The sequence below is a fragment of the Mytilus trossulus genome, chromosome 5, assembly GCF_036588685.1.
Source record: "Mytilus trossulus isolate FHL-02 chromosome 5, PNRI_Mtr1.1.1.hap1, whole genome shotgun sequence".
Taxonomy (NCBI): domain Eukaryota; kingdom Metazoa; phylum Mollusca; class Bivalvia; order Mytilida; family Mytilidae; genus Mytilus; species Mytilus trossulus.
Window position 1 is genome coordinate 87,865,315 of NC_086377.1, and position 11,179 is coordinate 87,876,493.

Sequence of the window (11,179 nt, forward strand, 5' to 3'; positions counted from 1 at the left end):
GACTTTTAGGTCAATTTAAGTTTGTCCCGTTCAATAGTTTGTCCCGTGCATAATTATGTCATATTGCATGCAACTTTAAAATACTAGAATACAGCTTAATTGTATACTTACTGTTTAGACTTGACGTGTATTTTCTGTCTTTTATAACAACTTTCTTCTTAAGACACCAAAAATGTGGTTCAAACTAGAATTTCAATGCCTTTGATTGATACCTTTTCTGAAACTGTTGACAGTAATCTGCTAAATGATAAAATACAAAATGAGTTTCTTTCGCAAATTTATAGGAAGGACACGACTAATTCATGGTCCCATTGCTTTCTATGTTAAATTCCTCCGTTCAAACCCTACCCCTGAAGGCACACCTCTTTTGTTTTAAGTTCAAATAAAGTGGCAATCATTGCATTTCAAAGCAACACTTTAAGCTGCTGCTTAATTTGATGAAAAGCTACAACTCTATCTAGCTACTGAGAAGTGATACAATGTTTATATATAAGCACCACATAGACAGTAACAAGAAAGGCTGCTAACCTGTGAACTTTTAGACGGCAGCAATTTCAATATTTAGACTTATTATGTTTTGACTTCTGAGCCTCCTCACTCTCAGTTCGTACAAGTTATAGCAGATACTAGTATGTGATACGTATGATAGGGGACGTTTAATCTATACCTATAAAATGCATCGGATCGGAGGTATAGTAACTGTGAACCCTAAACACAGTGCCAAGCTTAACTTCACCATACGTATATATCATGAATAGTATCCAACTACTTCCTGTAATTGACTTTTAGGTCAATTTAAGTTTGTCCCGTTCAATAGTTTGTCCCGTGCATAATTATGTCATATTGCATGCAACTTTAAAATACTAGAATACAGCTTAATTGTTATACTTACTGTTTAGACTTGACGTGTATTTTCTGTCTTTTATAACTACTTTCTTCTTAAGACACCAAAAATGTGGTTCAAACTAGAATTTCAATGCCTTTGATTGATACCTTTTCTGAAACTGTTGACAGTAATCTGCTAAATGATAAAATACAAAATGAGTTTCTTTCGCAAATTTATAGGAAGGACACGACTAATTCATGGTCCCATTGCTTTCTATGTTAAATTCCTCCGTTCAAACCCTACCCCTGAAGGCACACCTCTTTTGTTTTAAGTTCAAATAAAGTGGCAATCATTGCATTTCAAAGCAACACTTTAAGCTGCTGCTTAATTTGATGAAAAGCTACAACTCTATCTAGCTACTGAGAAGTGATACAATGTTTATATATAAGCACCACATAGACAGTAACAAGAAAGGCTGCTAACCTGTGAACTTTTAGACGGCAGCAATTTCAATATTTAGACTTATTATGTTTTGACTTCTGAGCCTCCTCACTCTCAGTTCGTACAAGTTATAGCAGATACTAGTATGTGATACGTATGATAGGGGACGTTTAATCTATACCTATAAAATGCATCGGATCGGAGGTATAGTAACTGTGAACCCTAAACACAGTGCCAAGCTTAACTTCACCATACGTATATATCATGAATAGTATCCAACTACTTCCTGTAATTGACTTTTAGGTCAATTTAAGTTTGTCCCGTTCAATAGTTTGTCCCGTGCATAATTATGTCATATTGCATGCAACTTTAAAATACTAGAATACAGCTTAATTGTATACTTACTGTTTAGACTTGACGTGTATTTTCTGTCTTTTATAACTACTTTCTTCTTAAGACACCAAAAATGTGGTTCAAACTAGAATTTCAATGCCTTTGATTGATACCTTTTCTGAAACTGTTGACAGTAATCTGCTAAATGATAAAATACAAAATGAGTTTCTTTCGCAAATTTATAGGAAGGACACGACTAATTCATGGTCCCATTGCTTTCTATGTTAAATTCCTCCGTTCAAACCCTACCCCTGAAGGCACACCTCTTTTGTTTTAAGTTCAAATAAAGTGGCAATCATTGCATTTCAAAGCAACACTTTAAGCTGCTGCTTAATTTGATGAAAAGCTACAACTCTATCTAGCTACTGAGAAGTGATACAATGTTTATATATAAGCACCACATAGACAGTAACAAGAAAGGCTGCTAACCTGTGAACTTTTAGACGGCAGCAATTTCAATATTTAGACTTATTATGTTTTGGACTTCTGAGCCTCCTCACTCTCAGTTCGTACAAGTTATAGCAGATACTAGTATGTGATACGTATGATAGGGGACGTTTAATCTATACCTATAAAATGCATCGGATCGGAGGTATAGTAACTGTGAACCCTAAACACAGTGCCAAGCTTAACTTCACCATACGTATATATCATGAATAGTATCCAACTACTTCCTGTAATTGACTTTTAGGTCAATTTAAGTTTGTCCCGTTCAATAGTTTGTCCCGTGCATAATTATGTCATATTGCATGCAACTTTAAAATACTAGAATACAGCTTAATTGTATACTTACTATTTAGACTTGACGTGTATTTTCTGTCTTTTATAACAACTTTCTTCTTAAGACACCAAAAATGTGGTTCAAACTAGAATTTCAATGCCTTTGATTGATACCTTTTCTGAAACTGTTGACAGTAATCTGCTAAATGATAAAATACAAAATGAGTTTCTTTCGCAAATTTATAGGAAGGACACGACTAATTCATGGTCCCATTGCTTTCTATGTTAAATTCCTCCGTTCAAACCCTACCCCTGAAGGCACACCTCTTTTGTTTTAAGTTCAAATAAAGTGGCAATCATTGCATTTCAAAGCAACACTTTAAGCTGCTGCTTAATTTGATGAAAAGCTACAACTCTATCTAGCTACTGAGAAGTGATACAATGTTTATATATAAGCACCACATAGACAGTAACAAGAAAGGCTGCTAACCTGTGAACTTTTAGACGGCAGCAATTTCAATATTTAGACTTATTATGTTTTGACTTCTGAGCCTCCTCACTCTCAGTTCGTACAAGTTATAGCAGATACTAGTATGTGATACGTATGATAGGGGACGTTTAATCTACTACCTATAAAATGCATCGGATCGGAGGTATAGTAACTGTGAACCCTAAACACAGTGCCAAGCTTAACTTCACCATACGTATATATCATGAATAGTATCCAACTACTTCCTGTAATTGACTTTTAGGTCAATTTAAGTTTGTCCCGTTCAATAGTTTGTCCCGTGCATAATTATGTCATATTGCATGCAACTTTAAAATACTAGAATACAGCTTAATTGTATACTTACTGTTTAGACTTGACGTGTATTTTCTGTCTTTTATAACTACTTTCTTCTTAAGACACCAAAAATGTGGTTCAAACTAGAATTTCAATGCCTTTGATTGATACCTTTTCTGAAACTGTTGACAGTAATCTGCTAAATGATAAAATACAAAATGAGTTTCTTTCGCAAATTTATAGGAAGGACACGACTAATTCATGGTCCCATTGCTTTCTATGTTAAATTCCTCCGTTCAAACCCTACCCCTGAAGGCACACCTCTTTTGTTTTAAGTTCAAATAAAGTGGCAATCATTGCATTTCAAAGCAACACTTTAAGCTGCTGCTTAATTTGATGAAAAGCTACAACTCTATCTAGCTACTGAGAAGTGATACAATGTTTATATATAAGCACCACATAGACAGTAACAAGAAAGGCTGCTAACCTGTGAACTTTTAGACGGCAGCAATTTCAATATTTAGACTTATTATGTTTTGACTTCTGAGCCTCCTCACTCTCAGTTCGTACAAGTTATAGCAGATACTAGTATGTGATACGTATGATAGGGGACGTTTAATCTATACCTATAAAATGCATCGGATCGGAGGTATAGTAACTGTGAACCCTAAACACAGTGCCAAGCTTAACTTCACCATACGTATATATCATGAATAGTATCCAACTACTTCCTGTAATTGACTTTTAGGTCAATTTAAGTTTGTCCCGTTCAATAGTTTGTCCCGTGCATAATTATGTCATATTGCATGCAACTTTAAAATACTAGAATACAGCTTAATTGTATACTTACTGTTTAGACTTGACGTGTATTTTCTGTCTTTTATAACTACTTTCTTCTTAAGACACCAAAAATGTGGTTCAAACTAGAATTTCAATGCCTTTGATTGATAACTTTTCTGAAACTGTTGACAGTAATCTGCTAAATGATAAAATACAAAATGAGTTTCTTTCGCAAATTTATAGGAAGGACACGACTAATTCATGGTCCCATTGCTTTCTATGTTAAATTCCTCCGTTCAAACCCTACCCCTGAAGGCACACCTCTTTTGTTTTAAGTTCAAATAAAGTGGCAATCATTGCATTTCAAAGCAACACTTTAAGCTGCTGCTTAATTTGATGAAAAGCTACAACTCTATCTAGCTACTGAGAAGTGATACAATGTTTATATATAAGCACCACATAGACAGTAACAAGAAAGGCTGCTAACCTGTGAACTTTTAGACGGCAGCAATTTCAATATTTAGACTTATTATGTTTTGACTTCTGAGCCTCCTCACTCTCAGTTCGTACAAGTTATAGCAGATACTAGTATGTGATACGTATGATAGGGGACGTTTAATCTATACCTATAAAATGCATCGGATCGGAGGTATAGTAACTGTGAACCCTAAACACAGTGCCAAGCTTAACTTCACCATACGTATATATCATGAATAGTATCCAACTACTTCCTGTAATTGACTTTTAGGTCAATTTAAGTTTGTCCCGTTCAATAGTTTGTCCCGTGCATAATTATGTCATATTGCATGCAACTTTAAAATACTAGAATACAGCTTAATTGTATACTTACTGTTTAGACTTGACGTGTATTTTCTGTCTTTTATAACTACTTTCTTCTTAAGACACCAAAAATGTGGTTCAAACTAGAATTTCAATGCCTTTGATTGATACCTTTTCTGAAACTGTTGACAGTAATCTGCTAAATGATAAAATACAAAATGAGTTTCTTTCGCAAATTTATAGGAAGGACACGACTAATTCATGGTCCCATTGCTTTCTATGTTAAATTCCTCCGTTCAAACCCTACCCCTGAAGGCACACCTCTTTTGTTTTAAGTTCAAATAAAGTGGCAATCATTGCATTTCAAAGCAACACTTTAAGCTGCTGCTTAATTTGATGAAAAGCTACAACTCTATCTAGCTACTGAGAAGTGATACAATGTTTATATATAAGCACCACATAGACAGTATAACAAGAAAGGCTGCTAACCTGTGAACTTTTAGACGGCAGCAATTTCAATATTTAGACTTATTATGTTTTGACTTCTGAGCCTCCTCACTCTCAGTTCGTACAAGTTATAGCAGATACTAGTATGTGATACGTATGATAGGGGACGTTTAATCTATACCTATAAAATGCATCGGATCGGAGGTATAGTAACTGTGAACCCTAAACACAGTGCCAAGCTTAACTTCACCATACGTATATATCATGAATAGTATCCAACTACTTCCTGTAATTGACTTTTAGGTCAATTTAAGTTTGTCCCGTTCAATAGTTTGTCCCGTGCATAATTATGTCATATTGCATGCAACTTTAAAATACTAGAATACAGCTTAATTGTATACTTACTGTTTAGACTTGACGTGTATTTTCTGTCTTTTATAACAACTTTCTTCTTAAGACACCAAAAATGTGGTTCAAACTAGAATTTCAATGCCTTTGATTGATACCTTTTCTGAAACTGTTGACAGTAATCTGCTAAATGATAAAATACAAAATGAGTTTCTTTCGCAAATTTATAGGAAGGACACGACTAATTCATGGTCCCATTGCTTTCTATGTTAAATTCCTCCGTTCAAACCCTACCCCTGAAGGCACACCTCTTTTGTTTTAAGTTCAAATAAAGTGGCAATCATTGCATTTCAAAGCAACACTTTAAGCTGCTGCTTAATTTGATGAAAAGCTACAACTCTATCTAGCTACTGAGAAGTGATACAATGTTTATATATAAGCACCACATAGACAGTAACAAGAAAGGCTGCTAACCTGTGAACTTTTAGACGGCAGCAATTTCAATATTTAGACTTATTATGTTTTGACTTCTGAGCCTCCTCACTCTCAGTTCGTACAAGTTATAGCAGATACTAGTATGTGATACGTATGATAGGGGACGTTTAATCTATACCTATAAAATGCATCGGATCGGAGGTATAGTAACTGTGAACCCTAAACACAGTGCCAAGCTTAACTTCACCATACGTATATATCATGAATAGTATCCAACTACTTCCTGTAATTGACTTTTAGGTCAATTTAAGTTTGTCCCGTTCAATAGTTTGTCCCGTGCATAATTATGTCATATTGCATGCAACTTTAAAATACTAGAATACAGCTTAATTGTATACTTACTGTTTAGACTTGACGTGTATTTTCTGTCTTTTATAACTACTTTCTTCTTAAGACACCAAAAATGTGGTTCAAACTAGAATTTCAATGCCTTTGATTGATACCTTTTCTGAAACTGTTGACAGTAATCTGCTAAATGATAAAATACAAAATGAGTTTCTTTCGCAAATTTATAGGAAGGACACGACTAATTCATGGTCCCATTGCTTTCTATGTTAAATTCCTCCGTTCAAACCCTACCCCTGAAGGCACACCTCTTTTGTTTTAAGTTCAAATAAAGTGGCAATCATTGCATTTCAAAGCAACACTTTAAGCTGCTGCTTAATTTGATGAAAAGCTACAACTCTATCTAGCTACTGAGAAGTGATACAATGTTTATATATAAGCACCACATAGACAGTAACAAGAAAGGCTGCTAACCTGTGAACTTTTAGACGGCAGCAATTTCAATATTTAGACTTATTATGTTTTGACTTCTGAGCCTCCTCACTCTCAGTTCGTACAAGTTATAGCAGATACTAGTATGTGATACGTATGATAGGGGACGTTTAATCTATACCTATAAAATGCATCGGATCGGAGGTATAGTAACTGTGAACCCTAAACACAGTGCCAAGCTTAACTTCACCATACGTATATATCATGAATAGTATCCAACTACTTCCTGTAATTGACTTTTAGGTCAATTTAAGTTTGTCCCGTTCAATAGTTTGTCCCGTGCATAATTATGTCATATTGCATGCAACTTTAAAATACTAGAATACAGCTTAATTGTATACTTACTGTTTAGACTTGACGTGTATTTTCTGTCTTTTATAACAACTTTCTTCTTAAGACACCAAAAATGTGGTTCAAACTAGAATTTCAATGCCTTTGATTGATACCTTTTCTGAAACTGTTGACAGTAATCTGCTAAATGATAAAATACAAAATGAGTTTCTTTCGCAAATTTATAGGAAGGACACGACTAATTCATGGTCCCATTGCTTTCTATGTTAAATTCCTCCGTTCAAACCCTACCCCTGAAGGCACACCTCTTTTGTTTTAAGTTCAAATAAAGTGGCAATCATTGCATTTCAAAGCAACACTTTAAGCTGCTGCTTAATTTGATGAAAAGCTACAACTCTATCTAGCTACTGAGAAGTGATACAATGTTTATATATAAGCACCACATAGACAGTAACAAGAAAGGCTGCTAACCTGTGAACTTTTAGACGGCAGCAATTTCAATATTTAGACTTATTATGTTTTGACTTCTGAGCCTCCTCACTCTCAGTTCGTACAAGTTATAGCAGATACTAGTATGTGATACGTATGATAGGGGACGTTTAATCTATACCTATAAAATGCATCGGATCGGAGGTATAGTAACTGTGAACCCTAAACACAGTGCCAAGCTTAACTTCACCATACGTATATATCATGAATAGTATCCAACTACTTCCTGTAATTGACTTTTAGGTCAATTTAAGTTTGTCCCGTTCAATAGTTTGTCCCGTGCATAATTATGTCATATTGCATGCAACTTTAAAATACTAGAATACAGCTTAATTGTATACTTACTGTTTAGACTTGACGTGTATTTTCTGTCTTTTATAACTACTTTCTTCTTAAGACACCAAAAATGTGGTTCAAACTAGAATTTCAATGCCTTTGATTGATACCTTTTCTGAAACTGTTGACAGTAATCTGCTAAATGATAAAATACAAAATGAGTTTCTTTCACAAATTTATAGGAAGGACACGACTAATTCATGGTCCCATTGCTTTCTATGTTAAATTCCTCCGTTCAAACCCTACCCCTGAAGGCACACCTCTTTTGTTTTAAGTTCAAATAAAGTGGCAATCATTGCATTTCAAAGCAACACTTTAAGCTGCTGCTTAATTTGATGAAAAGCTACAACTCTATCTAGCTACTGAGAAGTGATACAATGTTTATATATAAGCACCACATAGACAGTAACAAGAAAGGCTGCTAACCTGTGAACTTTTAGACGGCAGCAATTTCAATATTTAGACTTATTATGTTTTGACTTCTGAGCCTCCTCACTCTCAGTTCGTACAAGTTATAGCAGATACTAGTATGTGATACGTATGATAGGGGACGTTTAATCTATACCTATAAAATGCATCGGATCGGAGGTATAGTAACTGTGAACCCTAAACACAGTGCCAAGCTTAACTTCACCATACGTATATATCATGAATAGTATCCAACTACTTCCTGTAATTGACTTTTAGGTCAATTTAAGTTTGTCCCGTTCAATAGTTTGTCCCGTGCATAATTATGTCATATTGCATGCAACTTTAAAATACTAGAATACAGCTTAATTGTATACTTACTGTTTAGACTTGACGTGTATTTTCTGTCTTTTATAACTACTTTCTTCTTAAGACACCAAAAATGTGGTTCAAACTAGAATTTCAATGCCTTTGATTGATACCTTTTCTGAAACTGTTGACAGTAATCTGCTAAATGATAAAATACAAAATGAGTTTCTTTCGCAAATTTATAGGAAGGACACGACTAATTCATGGTCCCATTGCTTTCTATGTTAAATTCCTCCGTTCAAACCCTACCCCTGAAGGCACACCTCTTTTGTTTTAAGTTCAAATAAAGTGGCAATCATTGCATTTCAAAGCAACACTTTAAGCTGCTGCTTAATTTGATGAAAAACTACAACTCTATCTAGCTACTGAGAAGTGATACAATGTTTATATATAAGCACCACATAGACAGTAACAAGAAAGGCTGCTAACCTGTGAACTTTTAGACGGCAGCAATTTCAATATTTAGACTTATTATGTTTTGACTTCTGAGCCTCCTCACTCTCAGTTCGTACAAGTTATAGCAGATACTAGTATGTGATACGTATGATAGGGGACGTTTAATCTATACCTATAAAATGCATCGGATCGGAGGTATAGTAACTGTGAACCCTAAACACAGTGCCAAGCTTAACTTCACCATACGTATATATCATGAATAGTATCCAACTACTTCCTGTAATTGACTTTTAGGTCAATTTAAGTTTGTCCCGTTCAATAGTTTGTCCCGTGCATAATTATGTCATATTGCATGCAACTTTAAAATACTAGAATACAGCTTAATTGTATACTTACTGTTTAGACTTGACGTGTATTTTCTGTCTTTTATAACTACTTTCTTCTTAAGACACCAAAAATGTGGTTCAATCTAGAATTTCAATGCCTTTGATTGATACCTTTTCTGAAACTGTTGACAGTAATCTGCTAAATGATAAAATACAAAATGAGTTTCTTTCGCAAATTTATAGGAAGGACACGACTAATTCATGGTCCCATTGCTTTCTATGTTAAATTCCTCCGTTCAAACCCTACCCCTGAAGGCACACCTCTTTTGTTTTAAGTTCAAATAAAGTGGCAATCATTGCATTTCAAAGCAACACTTTAAGCTGCTGCTTAATTTGATGAAAAGCTACAACTCTATCTAGCTACTGAGAAGTGATACAATGTTTATATATAAGCACCACATAGACAGTAACAAGAAAGGCTGCTAACCTGTGAACTTTTAGACGGCAGCAATTTCAATATTTAGACTTATTATGTTTTGACTTCTGAGCCTCCTCACTCTCAGTTCGTACAAGTTATAGCAGATACTAGTATGTGATACGTATGATAGGGGACGTTTAATCTATACCTATAAAATGCATCGGATCGGAGGTATAGTAACTGTGAACCCTAAACACAGTGCCAAGCTTAACTTCACCATACGTATATATCATGAATAGTATCCAACTACTTCCTGTAATTGACTTTTAGGTCAATTTAAGTTTGTCCCGTTCAATAGTTTGTCCCGTGCATAATTATGTCATATTGCATGCAACTTTAAAATACTAGAATACAGCTTAATTGTATACTTACTGTTTAGACTTGACGTGTATTTTCTGTCTTTTATAACTACTTTCTTCTTAAGACACCAAAAATGTGGTTCAAACTAGAATTTCAATGCCTTTGATTGATACCTTTTCTGAAACTGTTGACAGTAATCTGCTAAATGATAAAATACAAAATGAGTTTCTTTCACAAATTTATAGGAAGGACACGACTAATTCATGGTCCCATTGCTTTCTATGTTAAATTCCTCCGTTCAAACCCTACCCCTGAAGGCACACCTCTTTTGTTTTAAGTTCAAATAAAGTGGCAATCATTGCATTTCAAAGCAACACTTTAAGCTGCTGCTTAATTTGATGAAAAGCTACAACTCTATCTAGCTACTGAGAAGTGATACAATGTTTATATATAAGCACCACATAGACAGTAACAAGAAAGGCTGCTAACCTGTGAACTTTTAGACGGCAGCAATTTCAATATTTAGACTTATTATGTTTTGACTTCTGAGCCTCCTCACTCTCAGTTCGTACAAGTTATAGCAGATACTAGTATGTGATACGTATGATAGGGGACGTTTAATCTATACCTATAAAATGCATCGGATCGGAGGTATAGTAACTGTGAACCCTAAACACAGTGCCAAGCTTAACTTCACCATACGTATATATCATGAATAGTATCCAACTACTTCCTGTAATTGACTTTTAGGTCAATTTAAGTTTGTCCCGTTCAATAGTTTGTCCCGTGCATAATTATGTCATATTGCATGCAACTTTAAAATACTAGAATACAGCTTAATTGTATACTTACTGTTTAGACTTGACGTGTATTTTCTGTCTTTTATAACTACTTTCTTCTTAAGACACCAAAAATGTGGTTCAAACTAGAATTTCAATGCCTTTGATTGATACCTTTTCTGAAACTGTTGACAGTAATCTGCTAAATGATAAAAT